The sequence below is a fragment of the Oncorhynchus masou genome, chromosome 22, assembly GCF_036934945.1.
Source record: "Oncorhynchus masou masou isolate Uvic2021 chromosome 22, UVic_Omas_1.1, whole genome shotgun sequence".
NCBI classification, from domain to species: domain Eukaryota; kingdom Metazoa; phylum Chordata; class Actinopteri; order Salmoniformes; family Salmonidae; genus Oncorhynchus; species Oncorhynchus masou.
Genome location: NC_088233.1, coordinates 34,525,983 through 34,546,752, shown reverse-complemented (window position 1 = coordinate 34,546,752; position 20,770 = coordinate 34,525,983). Strand labels below are relative to the sequence as shown.

The 20,770-nt window shown below is 43.8% G+C and overlaps 1 pseudogene; it reads right to left on the bottom strand.

Annotated features, from left to right (window-relative positions):
* The window catches only part of LOC135508824 (hydrocephalus-inducing protein-like), a 108,636-nt pseudogene that overhangs the window by 79,297 nt on the left and 8,569 nt on the right, over window positions 1-20,770 (bottom strand).

Below are 20,770 nucleotides of genomic sequence, written 5' to 3'. Positions count from 1 at the left end.
ATGTCCACATCAACCCTCCACGCATCTCTGGCACCGAAACCCACCCTGCCCTACCTTGTCATTGTTACGGAGAATCTCATAGGTCTCATAGGTCTCAAGGCATATCATTCTGGAACACAATCTCTGAGGGTTATGGTTGGAACATGGCCTTTGTTCACATCTACAGTGGAGAACTGAGAACAGCACAGAGAAACAGTTCAAAAGGGTAGGAAGGAACAATAAAATATTTCCCATCATCGCTTTTCTGATCAAGCCACATTGCACATTTAGTAACAAAAATGTCACAAAATAAAATACCATAATAATGTAAATCCTTAAAGTCACTTTAAATGGCCTCTATAACTATTAGGTCACTGCTGACTAAGGGAAAGCTGCTTCCAGGTGAGGTTCATAAACTGAACTTAATGAGACTATATCAAAATGACCATCTCATAATGATGACGCATGCTGTGTGATGAACTGACTTAAACCACTGACGTTGTTCAAATGGACTCCAACCAATTGGTCAGCTTCTAAGTCAAACAGAAGATCACTTGATTTGAGACCCTTTACTCCTGTATGACTTCCTTTTTATCAGCTTTGATTTATTAATTAAGCTGCATTTTTTCTGCTAATGTACATACTGCTTACACAAGCTGGTAAAAAAGCTCTGATGTTAGCTAACATTAGTGTTACAGAGGCAATAAAAAGCCCCTGTTACAGAGGTAGAAAGAGAGCAAGAGAGAGAGAAAGAAAGAAAGAGAGAGAGAGAGAGAGAGAGAGAGAGAGAGAGAGAGAGAGAGAGAGCGAGAGAGCGAGAGAGCGAGAGAGAGAGAGACACGCCCTGGTCTAAGTATTTTGTGTTTTTCTTCATTTATTTGGTCAGGCCAGGGTGTGGCATGGGTTTTTGTATGTGGTGTGTTTTGTATTGGGTGTGTAGCTCAGTGGGGTGTTCTAGATAAGTCTATGGCTGTCTGAAGTGGTTCTCAATCAGAGGCAGGTGTTTATCGTTGTCTCTGATTGGGAACCATATTTAGGCAGCCATATTCTTTGCGTGTTTTGTGGGTGATTGTCCTTTTGTCCTTAGTGTATTAGTTTGCAAGAGTATTAGGCTGTTTCGGTTTTCGTTACGTTTATTGTTTTTGTAGTGTTTGTATTTGGATTTGTGTTGCTTCAGTTTATTAAACATGGATCGCAATCTACACCCCGCTTTTTGGTCCGACTCTCCTTCACACCTAGAAAACCGTAACAGAGAGTTTGAGTTTTAAATACTCTTTATTGGGTCTGGGGCCCCACCACACAATAAATACTCATACAAAACTACAGTTACACATCAATTAAAAACACAACTCCAAATCCTCCTCCACAGTAACTACACACAACAGCCTCTGAATACCCCATATACTCAAAAACAGATCGATATTGTTGACACGTTTATAATAGGCAAACTCAACCCTTAGTTTCGCTACCAACATTCCCTCCAGCATTCCTACCACATCCACAGACCCCTGTCCCCGAATGCTGTTCTTTCGGGTCTTCCATATTGCTAATTTTGCTGCCCCTAACACAAAATTAAGCAACACAACTACACCCTTTTGACTGAACCTGTACTTTGGCCCAAATATATACAGTTGGGAAGAGAAAACCTGTCCCAACGTTGAGAACCAATCAGTGATCAGTTCAATCATCCCAACCAACCTGGGACACAGTAAAAACAGATGTGCCAGAGATTCAGACTCACATTCAGACTCACATTCAGACTCAGCACAGAATGGACACCCCTCTCCAACAGTAGGATCCAGGTGGCTATAGCTCCATGTATTGTCCTCCATTGGAGGTCAGCTGTCCTCTTATCAATAGGCAGTTTGTATAATGATCGCCAACAGCCTTTTTGGAGAGGCACCTGGACCAAACACATCCGCCCACCTCGTCGATTTTACCCCTTCCAAGGAAGAGGCATGGGACACCTTTACACATATTCTGTACATGGCCTTCTTTCCCACCTGCTTGAACTCCTCCAGCTCTGGGGTACCGAAGGAAAGCAGCATCCCCACATCCTCCTCGAATGCCCCAATCGCAGCACTAACAATCAGTGCAAGGAACATAATCCAGACCCTCCTTCCACCGATCAGAATTGGAAGTGTCAGTCACATACTGCAGATGAAGCACTGGCAAGGAGTCGCAGACCTCATCGACGACCTTCCTCAGTAGGCGAGATGATCGGATCCCCGCTCTTTCTCCCAGCTCTCCCAACGATCTGCTCCTGCTCCGCATCAGATGACCCAGCTTGGTACACCCCACGCCTAACAGGCATGAACGTAGGCTGGCTGAACCCAGAACACAGGACTGGATGGCAGTGTTGTGAAAAAGAGGCTCTTCAAAAAGCCACATCCCTGGTGGTGTGCAGGCCTTACGGGACTTGACAAAGACTCCAAGCCTGCATAACAGACTCATAAAATGGAGTCAGGCCAGTCAAATCACCCCCCTCCAGCTTTAAGAGAAAAAGATGCCTGTCTAAGCCCAAACAACCCGCTCTCCTCATCAATGTGTAGGCTGTTTCAACCCAACTAGAACAGTCTCTGTACAACAATCTCTGGGCTGCTTGGAGCCGGAAAGCCGTGATTCTAGAGGAAATGTCCACCAGGCCTTGCCCGCCCTCGTGCAGTGGCAGGTACAGGGCTGCAGCTTTGATCCAGTGTTGTCCAGACCAGAAGAAATTGACAAGGGTCCTCTGAAGCTCTTGTATCAGACCCTTTGGTAGCTGTAAAATCATTAGTCTGTGCCACAGGGTAGAAGCAGCAAGATTATTAGCTACCTGTCCCCTATAAGACAGCTGGGGCAACACCCATTTCCACCTTGACAGTCTGGCACACACTTTCTCCGCTACACCCTCCCAGTTGTTTTTCTGAAAGACATCGGAGCCTAGAAAAACCCCCAAAGTCTTCATCCCATCTCTGCCCCACTGAAGCCCCACTGGTAACCTTGGAGTGGACCACATCTGAAGCTGACCTGCCCACAGCGCTTCACTCTTTCCCCAATTGACTCTAGCTGAGGAGGCCCCCTCATACACCTTCAAAGTGCTTGAGAGAACCTTAACATCCTCACCCCCTGTAATAAAAACTATCACGTCATCTGCATACGCAGACAGTGCTATCATGGGACCCTTCATTACACCTGGCACAGAGAAACCAGTAAGCTTCGCTCTTAAAAAACAAAGCATTGGTTCAATCGCCAGACTATATAACTGCCCTGAAATTGGGCATCCCTGCCTGATTCCCCTTTGGACAGGGATGGGGCAACTTAAACCACCACCCACCTTCACCATACACGAGGCTCCAGCATACAGTAAATTCACCCAAGACAGAAAAACATCCCCAAACCCAAAGGCTTTCATTGTTTTAAACAAGTACTGATGGTCCACACAATCAAAAGTCTTCTCCTGATCCAATGAAAGTAAACCCACATTTACATCAGAGAGTTTACAAATGTCTAAAACATCTCTTATCATAAACAAGTTGTCAACAATAGAGCGATCAGGTACACAGTAGGACTGGTTCTTGTGGATCAACACTCCCAGATACTCTTTCAACCTGTTTGAGAGACATTTAGAAACAATTTTGTATTCTGCGCACAGCAAAGCAACAGGTCTCCAATTTTTTATGAGAGCCAAATCTCCCTTTTTTGGCAACAGTGAAAGCACCACACGTTGACAGGATACATGATGAGAACCCTCATGAAAAGATTCACACAGCACTTCATAAAAATCCTCCCCGATAGACACCCAAAAGTGCTTATAAAACTCAGATGGTAAACCATCGATGCCAGGGGCTCGGCCTGTTGAGAGCTGCATAACTGCTGTGGACAGCTCCTGCAGTGTAATGTCAGCGTCCAAAGCGACTCTCTGCTCAGGTCCCAATTGAGGAAGACCATGTAACAACTGTTCAGTACACAGCGAGTCACAATCCTCCGCCTTATAAAGGGACGAGTAGAAATTCACGGCATGTTGACGCATTTCAATATCATTCGTGGTCACCTTCCCATCAGGGAGACGAAGGCAGACCATCTGTTTACGTTGAAATGTCGACTGTCCTGGGTTAAAGAAAAAGCACTAGGAGCATCCATATCCTTGAGGGAAGCGAAACGAGACCTAATCAAGGCACCCTTCACTCTTTCATGCCGAAACGACCTCAGTTCATGTCTCTTGTCCTGTAAATTCATGACTAGTCCAGGGTCGTTCTGAGTGAGCAGCTTCAATTCAATAGACTTGATGTCCTGTTCAAGGGCCTTGATAGTCTCTTTAACTTCAATTTGAGACAGAGCAGTATACTGTTGACAAAATACTCGTATTTGGGCCTTCCCAACCTCCCACCATTGTCTCATGGACTCAAAATCCCCCTTTATAACCCTCCATTTTTCCCAAAACAACAAAAACCTGTCACAAACCATGACATCATGTAACAATTTAACATTAAAATACCAGTAAGGTGATGACCTTCGTGGACAGGACAAGTGAATATCAACAGTAACAATATGATGATCAGAGAATCCCACAGGAGTAATGGCACACTTTCCAACCCTACTACATTATTGCTCAGATACATACAACCTGTCTAACCTTGCTGCACTGACACAAACTTCATTAATTTTTAGCCATGTGTACTGCCTAACTTTTGCATTCCTTACTCTCCACACATCAGAAAGCTCAAATACGCTCTGTACCCTCATTAGGAGCATAAACATAAAAAAAAAATAAAAAAAACATATAACATCCACCTTGACCAAAAAAACCCGACCCTTGACAATCTCTGTTGTAGATACCACAGTCACCCCTAAGCCTGAGGAAAACAAGATTGCCACCCCAGCACTGAAATTAGTACCATGACTGAGTACATGCTGCCCCTCCCACCACATACCCCAGTCAACCTCATTTTGCTCATCGCTATGTGTCTCCTGTAGGAAAACTGCATTAAGTCTTTTCTGTTTTATTACTTCTAATACCCAAGCCCTTTTATTCCTGTCCCTTCCCCCATTAATATTAAGAGAACCTACCCTGAGTACTTCCATATAGAAAAGAGAAAAGAAATGCAGAAAAGCCCACAGAGAAACCAATGAGAAAAAAGACACCCTATGAAGCATGATCATCATCATTATTTGTTTTTTCTTCTCTTAACCTGACTACGTTTCCCACCACCTTTTGCTGCTGCAACAGCAGTAATAAATTTCCTCAAGCGAAACCGCTTCTTCTCACTCAATTGGTCGAACCCCACCATCTTCTGTAACATCACAGCTGTTCTCACAAACTTATCAACATCAAAATAATCTGCCAATTTGACAGATTTCCCAAAAGTCTGATCCAGAAACTCATTTACCTCCTCTAGATCATAAACTGAGTCATCACCAGCAGCTGTCATATCTAAAGAGATATCCATATCCTTCTCCTGATCCTCAGCTGAGACCACAGACAACTGACTCCCCTCTACCACATCCCTTTCAACACTCCCCACTTGCACCTCATCACTCGTACCAAGCATCTCCTCCACTACCTGGGAGACTAGCCCCACCTGAACATCACTACTCATAGTGGGCATCTCCTCCACTAACTGGGAGCCTAGCCCCACCTGAACATCACTACTCATAGTGGGCATCTCCTCCACTAACTGGGAGCCTAGCTCCACATGAACCCCAGCACTCGTAGTGGGCATCTCCTCCACTCCCTGGGAGCCTAGCTCCACATGAAAACCCTCCTGTACCTCATTACTCGTAGTGGGCATATCCTCCACTACCTGGGAGCCTAGCTCCACATGAAAACCCTCCTGTACCTCATTACTCGAAGTGGGCATCTCCTCCACTCCCTGGGAGCCTAGCTCCACATGAAAACCCTCCTGTACCTCATTACTCGAAGTGGGCATCTCCTCCACTCCCTGGGAGCCTAGCTCCACATGAAAACTCTCCTGTACCTCATTACTCGTAGTGGGCATATCCTCCACTACCTGGGAGCCTAGCTCCACATGAAAACCCTCCTGTACCTCATTACTCGAAGTGGGCATCTCCTCCACTCCCTGGGAGCCTAGCTCCACATGAACCCCCTCCTTTACCCCAGCACTCATACTGGGCACCTGCTCACCAGTCTGAAGAACTGGCTCTTCAGATACATCCTTACCTTCTACATCAATACTTTTCTGTAACATAACATTTCCTTCTAATGCAAGTTGCAACCCCGTGCCCTCAACACGGATAACTTGTTCCTCAGCAACAGGTGCTTGTGGCTGCTCTACCGCTGTCGGCTCACCTCTCCCTACATCAGCGGGCCCAGGCGTTACGATGACCACCTCTTCCTACATCAGCGGGCCCAGGCGTTACGATGACCACCTCTCCCTACATCAGCGGGCCCAGGCGTTACGATGACCACCTCTCCCTACATCAGTGGGCCCAGGCGTTACGATGACCACCTGTGCCCCTCCCTCTGCCTTCTCCCTTTTCGGGCAAGCATGTCGCTTATGACCAACATCCCCACACTCAAAACACCGTTGACTACCCGTACCATCATAAGCCATATACATTCTATTGTCATACTTGATTTTAAACGATAAGTCTAAAGTCTGCTCCGGTGAGTCCAAAAACATAAACACCTGTCGCCGAAATGACATTACCTGTTTCAACGCCGGGTGTTTGCAACCCAACGGGACAACCTTAATTGAACTGGCGAACTTCCCAAAGCGCAATAACTCGCGCTCCAATAGCTCATTTGGAATAAACGGTGGTACATTTGAAATCGTTACCCTTGTTGACGGGGAAAAAAGAGGCGTAACTTGAATAAACATTCCTTTAAGAAGTACACCATGCTCAACCATACGATTAACCAGACACTCATCTTTAAGAAGTAGACCATGCTCAACCATACGATCAACCAGACACTCATCTTTAAGAAGTACACCATGCTCAGCCATACAATCAACCAGACACTCTTCTTTAAGAAGTACGCCATGCTCAACCATACGATCAACCAGACACTCTTCTTTAAGAAGTACGCCATGCTCAACCATACGATCAACAAGACACTCTTCTTTAAGAAGTACGCCATGCTCAACCATACGATCAACCAGACACTCTTCTTTAAGATGTACACCATGCTCAGCCATACGATCAACCAGACACTCTTCTTTAAGAAATACCACCACAGCTTTATTCATCCGGGATGCATAAGCAACATTCTCATAGCCTACCTTCTCTCCTACGGCGACCAGAAATTCCTCCACCGTGACAGCAACTTCAGTAACACACCTAAAGCCATGCCAAAGTAACAGGGACGGCATCCCCAATCGGGCTGCCATCCCCGCCAAAATCAGGGTAATTTCGATACGAAAAACAAAATACTTAATTCTACCACAACAAAAATAATAACCTTAATCATGCACAGAAGAAAACCAAATAAACACCACCAAGAAATAGCAAACCGATAGAAAGTTGTGAATATCTAACTCTCCACAACACACGCACTCCTTCACTCAAACAATTCCCAGCATGCACCAATCACTCCCAGCATGCAGAGAGAGAGAGAGAGAGAGAGAGAGAGAGAGAGAGAGAGAGAGAGAGATGGACCAATCAACCTGCACATGTCCTCTACTGTATACTTATTGTTATTGTTGAATGTATGGTTATTTTGACACTTGGTTATTGTTGTTACTGTTGTCCCGTTGACAACATGATTCTCATTTTCATTTATTTTTATATTGTAAATATCCAAAATAAGCTTTGGCAATATGTGCATTGTTACATCATGTTACATTTTTTTTAAATTGAGAGAGAGAGGAGGGAGAGAGAGAAAGCGAGAGAGAGGGAGGGAGAGAGGGAGAGAGAGGAAGGAGAGAGGGAGAGAGAGAGAGAGAGAGAGAGAGAGAGAGAGAGAGAGAGAGAGAGAGAGAGAGAGAGAGAGGGAGAGAGAATGGAGAGAGAGAAAGAGAGAGAGGGAGAGAGGGGGGAGAGAGAGAGCGAGAGAGAGAGGGAGGGAGAGAGAGAGAAAGAGAGAGAGGGAGAGAGAGTAAGGGAGAGAGAGAGAGAGAGAGAGAGAGAGAGGGGGGGGGGAAGAGAGGGAGAGAGAGAGCGAGAGGATCAGAGGTCAGATGCTTTATAAGATGAGAAAAATGTCTGTCTGTTCTTTCACATTCCCACAGAAAATGAAATGATTTTCCTCTATAATCAATCCAATCTTATCCAGTTTATGTTCTAGGAAAGGAAGAAGGGGTGGATGCACAGTCCTATTTAAAGAGGCACGTTTCATGCATGTTGCTAAAAAATAAAGCTAAAAGTGACATGAATCCCATCCAGGGCCATTTTATGGTGTAAAAGCTGAGCAATATGTTAAAACCATACACTTCTAACATCAATCAGGTTGGGATAAATAGCCTAGGATCTGATTAGTTGTTTTCTTGTTTGATACAAGCTTTTGGCCACTGTATTTTCAGTAGCCTAATATTTATAAATGCATTGTTCTCCAAGGCAACAGAAACAGTTTAAGTGTTAATACTTATCCTAAGATTGATTTTGTGTATACACTGTATTTGCACAGACTTTACCTTCTGGTGAGTGATCTCACTCATGTCAAGCAGCTCTAAAATGTGTGGTGGATGCATCTCATGTGTGTTAGCCAGGTTCTTCTGTGTAGATTGGGACATCTCATGTAAAAAAAAAATAACAGCAGATGGTGTCAGCTACAATGGCCACGTGGATTGAATTTGTTTGTTTTTCAGTGAGCCAACCTCAGCAAAAAATTTATCCAAAGAGACCTACAGTATCTGAGGCGATGCTGAGCATCTCTTTATCACCAGCAGATTTCTCCCCGTCTTTACAACAATTGAATCAATATGCCTTGACCATGACAATTTACAGTCTAAGGCGACAACAAGAAGTTTAGTCTCCTCAACTTGCTCAAGAGTCACATCATTCATTACCAGATTCAGCTGAGGTCTAGAACTGTCACGTTGGCATGAGGGATCGGGAGACAGGCGCAGGGATGCGTAACAGTTTTTTTTTAATTCAGCCCCAAATTACGGCCTGCCCTGTAAAGGACAAACAAACACGTAACAAAAACAAGGTTGAAACCCAAACAAAAGAGCGAGGAGTACCTTGAATAAATAACACACGCGCACAAGACCATTAATCATCTGCGCAATCCAGAAGGGCACGAAAGCCCAAAACACACAACACAGGTACTCACATGCACCAACGGACATTGGAACAATAATCGACAGCACCATGATGAACAAAGGGAACATATATACAAACACTAGTCAGTGGGAATAGGGGACACATGTGCGTGATGAAAGTTCCGGTGGGATCTGTGACAGTACCCCCCCCTCCCCCCCTGATGTGCTGCACCAACAGTGCAACGACACCGGCTTCGAGGACGATCACAGGAACGCAGTGTTGGATAGGCCAGTTGCAGTGGTGTCGGACGGACCGGTTGTGGCTGCGTCAAACGGGCCACTTGTGGCTGCTGAAGTGACATCGTCGGACGGACCCGTTGTGGCGACGTCAGACGGCCCAGTTGCAGCTGCCGAAGCAGCGGCGGTGCCGGACAGACCAGTCGTCGGACGGGCATTCCCGCTATCTCCAATAATGGTTGATTATTCTGTCATGTTGGGAACAATGATTCGGGAGACGAGCACAGAAATGTGTAATGTTTTTTTTTTATTACACCCAAAATTACGCTGTGCCGTGTAAAGGCACGGGGACGAAGACCAAACAAACACATACACAAAACACAGGGTTGAAATCCAAACAAAAGAGCGAGGAGTACCTCGAATAAATAACACAAATTTACAATGATTATCACACGAGACGAGACCCATAATCATCTGCACAATCAACAATGGCACGAAAGCTCAAAACACACAGCACAGGTACCAGTTTCAACTGTTCTACCTTATTATTATTCGACCATGCTGGTCATTTATGAACATTTGAACATCTTGGCCATGTTCTGTTATAATCTCCAGCCGGAAGAGGACTGGCCACCCCACATATGCTCTCTCTAATTCTCTTTCTTTCTCTCTCTCGGAGGACCTGAGCCCTAGGACCATGCCCCAGGACTACCTGACATGATGACTCCTTGCTGTCCCCAGTCCACCTGGCCGTGCTGCTGCTCCAGTTTCAACTGTTCTACCTTATTATTATTCGACCATGCTGGTCATTTATGAACATTTGAACATCTTGGCCATGTTCTGTTATAATCTCTACCCGGCACAGCTAGAAGAGGACTGGCCACCCCACATAGCCTGGTTCCTCTCTAGGTTTCTTCCTAGGTTTTGGCCTTTCTAGGGAGTTTTTCCTAACCACCGTGCATCTACACCTGCATTGCTTGCTGTTTGGGGTTTTAGGCTGGGTTTCTGTACAGCACTTTGAGATATCAGCTGATGTGCGAAGGGCTATATAAATAAATTTGATTTGATTTTGATTTGAGGTACTCACACGCACCAACGGACATTGTAACAATAACCAACAAGACCATGGAAACCAAAGGGCACATATATACAAATACTAATCAGTGGGAATAGGGGACAGGCATGCATGGTTCCGTGACAAGAACTAAGGGAATGATTTGTACCAAATAAAATGCTTTTAGTGTTAGATATGTTCAGGGCTAGTTTCTTACTAGCCACCCATTCTAAAACTGACTGCATCTTTTTGTTTAGGGTTGCAGTAATTTCACTAGCCATAGTTGCTGACATGTATAATGTTGAATCATCAGTGTACACTGACACACAGGTTTTGTTTAATACCAGTTGTACATCATTAGTAAAGATAGAGAACAGTAAAGGGCCAAGAGAGCTGCCTTGTGGAATATCACACTTTACATGTTTTACTTTAGAGAAGCTTCCATTAAAGAAAACCATATGTGTTCTTTTGGATAGATAGCTGTCAACCAATGATATGCAGATTATAAAGATACATATATGTATTTTTTTATTCCACCTTTATTTATCCAGGTAGGCAAGTTGAGAACAAGTTCTCATTTACAATTGTAAACTGGTCAAGATAAAGCAAAGCAGTTCGACACATACAACAACACAGAGTTACACATGGAATAAAACAAATATACAGTCAATAATACAGCAGAAAAATAAGTCTATATACAATGTGAGCAAGTGAGGTGAGATAAGGGAGTTAAAGGCAAAAAAAGGCCATGGTGGCGAAGTAAATACAATATAGCAAGTAAAACTGATTTGCAGTGGAAGAATGTGCAAAGTAGAGATAGAAATAATGGGGTGCAAAGGAACAAAATAAATAAATACAGTAGGGAAAGAGGTAGTTGTTTGGGCTAAATTATAGATAGGCTATGTACAGGTGCAGTAATCTGTGAGCTGTTCTGACAGCTGTGCTTAAAGCTAGTGAGGGAGATAAGTGTTTCCAGTTTCAGAGATTTTTGTAGTTTGTTCCAGTCATTGGCAGCAGAGAACTGAAGGGAGAGGCGGCCAAAGGAAGAATTGGTTTTGGGGGTGACCAGAGAGATATACCTGCTGGAGCGTGTGCTACAGGTGGGTGCTGCTATGGGGACCAGCGAGCTGAGATAAGGTGGGACTTTACCTAGCAGGGTCTTGTAGATGACCTGGAGCCAGTGGGTTTGGCAACGAGCATGAAGCGAGGGCCAGCCAACGAGAGCGTACAGGTCGCAGTGGTGGGTAGTAATGGGTCTTTGGTGACAAAACTAATGGCACTGTGATAGACTGCATCCAGTTTATTGAGTAGGGTGTTGGAGGCTATTTTGTAAATGACATCGCCGAAGTCGAGGATTGGTAGGATGGTCAGTTTTACGAGGGTATGTTTGGCAGCATGAGTGAAGGATGCTTTGTTGCCAAATAGGAAGCCAATTCTAGATTTAACTTTGGATTGGAGATGTTTGATGTGCGTCTGGAAGGAGAGTTTACAGTCTAACCAGACACCTAGGTATTTGTAGTTTTCCACATATTCTAAGTCACACTGAACTCTATCAGAGAAGTAGTTGGTGAACCAGGCGAGGCAATCATTTGAGAAACCAAGGCTGTCGAATCTGCCGATGAGGATGTGGTGATTGACAGAGTCGAAAGCCTTGGCCAGGTCAATGAATATGGCTGCACAGTATTGTTTCTTATCGATGGAGGTTAAGATATTGTTTAGGACCTTGAGCGTGGCTGAAGTGCATCAATGACCAGCTCTGAAACCAGATTTCATAGCGAAGAAGATATGGTGGGATTCAAAATGGTTGGTATTCTGTTTCTTCTTTCGAAGACCTTAGAAAGGCAGGGTAGGATAGATATAGGTCTGTAGCAGTTTGGGTCAAGAGTGCCCCCCCCCCTTTGAAGAGGGGGATGACATCAGCTGCTTTCCAATCTTTGGGAATCTCAGACGACACAAAAGAGAGGTTGAACAGACTAGTAATAGGGGTGGGAACAATTCCGTCAGATAATTTTAGAAAGAAGGGGTCCAGATTGTCTAGCCCGGCTTATTTGTAGGGGTCCAGATTTTGCAGCTCTTTCAGAACATCAGCTGACTGGATATGGGAGAAGGACAAATGGGAAGGCTTGGGCGAGTTGCTGTGGGGGGTGCAGTGCTGTTGACCGGGTAGGGGTAGCCAGGTGGAAAGCATGGCCAGCCGTAGAAAAATGCTTATTGAAATTCTCAATTATAGTAGATTTATTGGTGGTGATGGTGTTTGCTATCTTCAGTGCAGTGGACAGCTGGGAGGAGGTGTTCTTATTCTCCATGGACTTTACAGTGTCCCAGAACTTTTTTGAGATTGTGTTGCAAATTTCTGCTTGAAAAAGCTAGCCTTGGCTTTTCTAACTGCCTGGGTATATTGGTTTCTAGCTTCCCTGAAAAGTTGCATATCACGGGGGCTGTTCGATGCTAATGCAGAACGCCATAGGATGTTTTGTGTTGGTTAAGGGCAGTCAGGTCTGGAGAGAACCAAGGGATATATCTGTTCCTAATTCTACATTTCTTTAATGGGGCATGCTTATTTAAGATGGTGAGGAAGGCATTTAAAAATAACCAGGCATCCTCTACTGACGGGGTGAGATCAATATCCTTCCAGGATATCCTGGCCAGGTCGATAAGAAAAGCCTACTTGCTGAAGTGTTTCAGGGAGCGTTTGACAGTGATGAGTGGAGGTCGTTTGACCGCTGACCCATTACGGATGCAGGCAATGAGGCAGTGATTGCTGAGATCTTGGTTGAAAACAGCAGAGGTGTATTTAGAGAGCAAGTTGGTTAGGATGATATTTATGAGGGTGCCCGTGTTTACGGCTTTGGGGTGGTACCTGGTAGGTTCATTGATCATTTTTGTGAGATTGAGGGCATCAAGCTTAGACTGTAGGATGGTTGGGGTGTTAAGCATGTTCCAGTTTAGGTCGCCTAGCAGCACGAGCTCTGAAGATAGATGCGGGGCAATCAGTTCACATATGGTGTCCAGAGCACAGCTGGGGGCAGAGGGTGGTCTATAGCAGGCGGCAACGGTGAGAGACTTGTTTTTAGAGAGGTGGATTTTTATTTTATTTTTTATTTATTTTTAATTTTACCCCCTTTTCGTGGTATCCAATTGTTAGTAGTTACTATCTTGTCTCATCGCTACAACTCCCATACGGGCTCGGGAGAGACGAAGGTCGAAAGCCATGCGTCCAAAACACAACCCAACCACGCCACACTGCTTCTTAACACAGCGCACATCCAACCCGGAAGCCAGCCGCAGGAAACACCGTGCACCTGGTGACCTGGTCAGTGTGCACTGAGCCCGGCCTGCCACAGGAGTTGCTGGTGCGCGATGAGACAAGGATATCCCTACCAAACCCTCCCTAACAGCGCTAGGACAATTGTGCGTCGCCCCATAGACCTCTGGTCGCGGCCGGCTGCGACAGAGCCTGGGCGCGAACCCAGAGTCTCTGTTGGCACAGTGCCCTAGACCACTGCGCCACACGGGAGGCCGCGAGAGGTGGATTTCTAAAAGTAGAAGTTCAAATTGTTTGGGTACAGACCTGGATAGTAGGACAGAACTCTTCAGGCTATCTTTGCCATAGATTGCATCACCGCCCCCTTTGGCCGTTCTATCTTGTCTGAAAATGTTGTAGTTAGGGATGAACATTTCAGAATTTTTGGTGGTCTTCCTAAGCCAGGATTCAGACACGGCTAGAACATCCGGGTTGGCAGAGTGTGCTAAAGCAGTGAATAAAACAAACTTAGGGAGGAGGCTTCTAATGTTAACATGCATGAAACCAAGGCTATTACGGTTACAGAAGTCATCAAAAGAGAGCGCCTGGGGAATAGGAGTGGAGCTAGGCACTGCAGGACCTGGATTCACCTCTATATCACCAGAGGAACAGAGGAGGAGTAGGATAAGGGTACGGCTAAAAGCTAAGCTGGAACAGAGAGTAAAAGGATGTTTCTGGAGGCGATAAAATAGCTTCAAGGTATAATGTACAGACAAGGCTATGGTAGGATGTGAATACAGTGGAGGTAAACCTAGGTATTGAGTGATGATGAGAGAGCTATTGTCTCTTTGAAACATCATTGAAACCAGGTGATGTCAGCGCATGTGTGGGTGGTGGAACTGAAAGGTTGGATACGGTATAATGAGCAGGGCTAGAGGCTCTACAGTGAAATAAGACAAGAAACACTAACCAGAACAGCAATGGACAAGGCATATTGACATTAAGGAGAGGCATACTTAGTTGAGTGATCATAAGGGTCCAGTGAGTAGTGAGATTGGTTGGGGTCACGGCGATTCAGACAGCTAGCCAGGCCATCAGTAGGAATCTAGCAGAGGATGGAGGTTTGTTTTTAGCCACCTCGTGCATTTCCGTCGGTTGATTAGTGGGGTTCCGTGTGGTTGAGGGGATCAATCCAATTGGCAAAATAGATATAGTTATAGTGACCCAAGAACAATTGTCCGATAGACCTATTCAGATAGCAGCCAATAAGACAGCTAATGATAAGACAGCTAAGCATACGTTTAGCCAATAACAGATGATGGTCAATAATATCAAAGGCAGCACTGAAGTCTAACAATACAGTTCCCACAATATTCTTATTATAATTTTCAGTCATTTGTGTCAGTGCCGTACATGTGGAGTGCACTTCTGTTCACAGAGAAATAACATTGTATATGGTCAAATAATAATCTTATAAGATTGATTCAATTGTTTTTTCCCCTCATCACTCTCCACACAATGCCCCATAATGACAATGCAAAAACTGTTATTTAGAAATGTTTGCAAATTTATAAAAAAAAACAGAAATACATTATTTACATAAGTATTCAGACCCTTAGCTATGAGCCTTGAAATTGAGCTCAGGTGCTCCCTGTTTCCATTGATCATCCTTGAGATGTTTTTACAACTTGATCGGTGTCGAAGTTTGTAGCTTCATACTCAAGAAGACTCGAGGCTGTAATCTCTGCCAAAGGTGCTTCAACAAAGTACTGAGTAATACTTATGTAAATGTGATATTTCTGTTGTTTTTTATACATTTGCAAAAAAATCTAAAAACCTTGTTTTTGCTTTGTCATTATGGGGTATTGTGTGTATGTGAGAGGAGAAAATATTGAATCCATTTTAGAATAAGGCTGTAACATAACAAAATGTGAAAAAAGTCAAGGGGTCTGAATACTTTCTGAATGAACTGTAATACAGTATGTAGCCAATGAAGTAAATAATTGAATTAAATAGATGATCTGATTAAATCATTGTACGTGGGTATCTATATATGATACATGTTAGATCTATCTCACTAGGCTTAAATAGTAGGCTACACTTTTATAAAAAAAGGGTTATTAGGCAGTCCCTTTAAGAGGATCTTTTTGGTTGCAGGTAGAGTTGTTTTTGGTTCCAGGTAGAACTCTTTTGGGTTTCATGGGGGAAGGGAACCCAATTGGAACCCAATAGGGTTCTACTTTGAACCAGAACGGTTCCATTTGGAACAAAAAACTGTTCTTCAAAGGGTTCCCCAATTGGGCCTGCCGAAGAACCATTTAAGTTCTATATAGAAAACATGTGCTAAGATATGCCTGCATAATTTCTGATGTTTCAGCAAAGCACTCAAACTACAAGTGAAATAAGTTCTCAAGTCTTGCTGGACAGTAAATGTGGGATATGAATCTATAAAATATGATGCAAGCATATTTATACAGTTTGCCATCAAAAACACAGGGTTTTATTTCTTTAACAGTTATTGTATCTATCGCAGTAGAGACAAGACATAGTAGAACGTGTGGAGGAGAATGAATAATAGAACAGCAGACCTGTCCTGAAGAAGATTGTGATCACAGGGAAAATACATGCTTATTCTGTATAAAAAATTATACGTTATACAATTATATTCATTGATAAGATATCTTATGTCAGGATGAGTTACAACATTACAAAGTAGAGGATTGACTACAGCAAAAGTCGTGGTGGAAAAATTACTCAATAGTCATGCTTCAATAAAAGTAAAGATACCTTAAAAACCACTTAAGGATAGGACCCTATCTTTAAATTTTTCGTCTAAAATGGCATACCCAAATCTAACTGCCTGTAGCTCAGGACCTGAAGCAAGGATATGCATATTCTTGATACCATTTGAAAGGAAACACTTTGAAATTTGTGGAAATGTGAAATTCATGTAAGAGAATATAACACATTAGATGTGGTAAAATATGTGGCCTTTCTCTTGAAATGCAAGAGAAAGGCCACAATGTATTATTGCAGTTTAGGTGCAATTTAGATTTTGTAGTGTAGTGTATGCGCAGCGTTTAAGACTGATCCAATGAACCATTGCATTCCTGTTCAAAAATGTTGTGTCAAGTCTGTCCAAATGTGCATAATTGGTTTATTGATACATTTTCAAGTACATACAGTTGAAGTCAGAAGTTTACATACACTTAGTTTGGAGTCATTGAAACTCGTTTTTCAACCATGCCACAAATGTCTTGTAAAAAACTATAGTTTCGGCAAGTCGGTTAGGACATCTACTTTGTGCATGACAAGTCATTTTTCCAACAATTGTTTACAGATAGATTATTTCACTTATAATTCACTGTATTACAATTCCATTGGGTCAGAAGTTTATACACTTGACTGTGCCTTTAAACAGCTTGGAAAATTCCAGAAAATGATGTCATGGCTTTAGAAGCTTCAGATAGGATAATTGACAACATTTTAATAAATTGGAGGTGTACTTGTGGATGTATTTCAAGGCTTACCTTCAAACTCAGTGCCTCTTTGCTTGACATCATGGGAAAATCAAAAGAAATCAGCCAAGACCTCAGAAAAAAATTGTAGACCTCCACAAAGCTGGTTCATCCTTGGGAGCAATTTCCAAATGCCTGAAGGTACCATGTTCATCTGTACAAAAAATAGTACGCAAGTATAAACACCATGGGACCACGCAGCCATCATACCACTCAGGAAGGAGACACATTCTGTATTCTATAGATTAACGTACTTTGGTACGAAAAGCGCAAATCAATCCCAGAACAGCAAAGGACCTTGTGAAGATGCTGGAGGAAACAGGTACAAAAGTATTTATATCCACAGTAAAACGAGTCCTATATTTACAAAACCTGAAAGGCCACTCAGCAAGGAAGGAGACACTGATCCAAACTGTCATAAATAAGCCTGACTATGGTTTGCAACTGCACATGGGGACAAAGATTGTACTTTTTGGGAAAATGTCCTCTGGTCTGATGAAACAAATATAGAACTTTTTGGCCATAATGACCAAAGCCGAAGAACACCATCTCAACCATAAAGCACGGGGGTGGCAGCACCATGTTGTGCTGGTGCTTTGCTGCAGGATGGACTGGTGCACTTCACAAAATAGACGGCATCATGAGGCAGGAAAATTATGTGGATATATTGAAGTAACATCTCAAGACATCAGTCAGGAAGTAAAAGTTTGGTCGCAGATATGTCTTCCAAATGGACAACGACTCCAAGGATATTTCCAAAGCTGTGGAAAAATGGCTTAAGGACAAAGTCAAGGTATTGGAGTGGCCAACACAAAGCCCTGACCTCAATCCCATAGAATATTTGTTGGCAGGTCTGAAAAACCGTGTGCGAGCAAGGAGGCCTACAAACATGACTCAGTTACACCATCTCTGTCAGGAGGAATGGGCCAAAATTCCACAAGCTTCCCACAATAAGTTGGGTGAAGGCTACCCGGAACATTTGGCCCAAGTTAAACAATTTAAAGGCAATGCTACCAAATACTAATTGAGTGTATGTAAACTTCTGACCCACTGGGAATGTGATGGAAGAAATAAAAGCTTAAATAAATCATTCTCTGCTATTATTCTGACATTTCACATTCTTAAAATAAAGTGGTGATCTTAACTGACCTAAGACAGGGAATGTTTACTATGATTAAATGTCAGGAATTGTGAAAAACTGAGTTTCAATGTATTTGGCCAAGGTTTATGTAAACCTCCGACAAAGTCACAGGATGGCAGGTAGGCCCAGGGTCAGGTCAGACTGAGGTCAGTAATCCAGAGTAGTGGGGCAAAGGTACAGTAAGGCAGGCAGGCTCTGCATCAGGGCAGGCAGAAAGGTCAAAACCGGGAAAAATAGAAAAATAGGAACTATAGACAAGACAGGAGCAAGGGGGAAAACATGGGTAGGTTTAATGAACAAAACAAACTGGCCACAGACAGAACACAGTTATAAATACATTGGGGATAATGGGGAAGTTGGGCGACACCTGGAGTGGGGTGGAGACAAGCACAAATTCCGATCAGGGTGTGACTAGCTGGGCGCATACCTGGTTGACCGGGGTGTCGGTGTTGGAACTCAGCAATGAGGCCTGGGTCCAGGATGTCCCTAGTGGAGACCCAGCACCTCTCCTCCAGGCCATAACCCTCGGAGTCAACCAGGTTTTGGAATCTTCTGCCCCCCAGTCGAACCATCAGGAGGCGCCTCATCGTGTATGCCGATTGGCGGTCGATGAGACGGGGAAGAGGGGTGGGCCTGGAAACAGGAGACAAAGTCTGTGATACATGGGATTACATCTAGACATGTAAAGTGGGATGTGTACGGAGGGTACGGGGCAACAGAAGATGAACAGCAGAGGGGGTATTGATCTTGGAGATGGTAAAAGGGATGATAAAACGGGGGAACGTTTGCGGGACTCCACCCGGAGGGGCAGATCTCGAGTGGACAGCCATACCCTCTGCCCGAGACGATGCCGGGGTCCGGTGGCGGTCACTTGTAGCCGATACCTGGAGGTAATCTTGAGAATAGCGACTGGGCTCTCTTCTAGGTATGGCGACTGAGGCAGACAAACACCTGGGCCGGGGGTATGCCAACCTCTTCCTCCAGGAAGAGTGGGGGCTGATAACCCAGGGAACACTCGAAAGGCGAGAACCCGGTGGCAGAGCAGGGGAGGATCAAAAACCAGGAGATGAGAAAAAGAGAGGCTGGGAAAAAACAGGGTCTGAAAGGACAAACGCTGGTAAGATTGACGAACTGGCAACAGACAAATAGAAAACACAGGTATAAGTACACAGAGGATAATTGAGGAAAATGGGCGACACCTGTTGGGGGTGGAGACAAGCACAAGAACAGGTGAAACAGATCAGGGAGTGACATCTTGTTACTTACAACGTCTTGCTAATCCCATTAGCGTTAGCTCAAGCGTCCTGTGGGGGGGACATCAATCCCGTAGAGGATAACCCTTTGCAGCACTGTTTCAGTTTTAGGTTGAGTGTACTGTCTACCATAAAGGTGTATCTGGAAAGCCAGCTCAAAAAGTGAGCAGAATTGCTAACTCTGTAAGATGTCAGGCATAAAGTGAAAAACTGACGTTTTTTTCTGTCAGATTTCCCACCCTTTGAACTAATACATGCATAAGGGTTACACACACATTTTTTTCCACAGTTCTTTAGTAGAAAATCCAATGACAGAGGATAAGCAGAGGGCACATAATAGCTGGTTATATAGTTGTTGTACAATAGTGTTATACCGTAATGAACCTCCAGGAACCTCCAAACAGTCACCGCTCGAGAAACAAGACTCACAAAACTCTACAAAATCAGCCAGAGCCAGACATATTTGTAAAAGGATCAAACTAATAGGATTTGTAGGCATGAAATGGAAAGCAAATTCCCCTTCTGTCATTACTGTTCTAGTTCTACATTCCCTGTGAGGCACTATGTCCTCCATAGTCGCCCCCCCCCCCGGTCATGACTTGTGCAAAGGCTGCATGGGCCGCCTATGAAATACCAGACATCTCAATTAAAACTGCAGCTTCATGGTCAGACTTCCAATGTGGGTGCGTAGATGTGATCAAGAGAATTCACTACAGCAGCTTTGGGTTTACAGTAAATGATGACATGAACAAACAGTTGCAATTTCTTATAACATGCTGCCTGCCTCTTTCAATATGAGTTCAGTGTGTAATCTGGAATATCTCTTCAAGATCATACTGTATTGTGAAACAGTATACCAACATCTACAACCTCTGCAAGACACATTGGGATGATTGCGAACAATGACCTAAACCTACAGAGCACTAAAAGGGATAGATATTTATTTGGGAACTTGGTGGGAACCAACTGGGTTAGTAGGAATGACTTTATAAGAGTCTGTTGTAAATGAGAAGCATAAATAATAATGGAACTCCTAGTGCTGAATTGAAATGAGGAGAAGTTTGCTATTTCTATAAAAAAAACATGGTGCATTATTCACACTTTTGCTTGGTGGTGTAAAATACTGAAGTAAAAAAAACACGTTTAAATACTACTTAAGTAGTTTTTGTTGTAGGTATCAATACTTTACTATTCATATTTT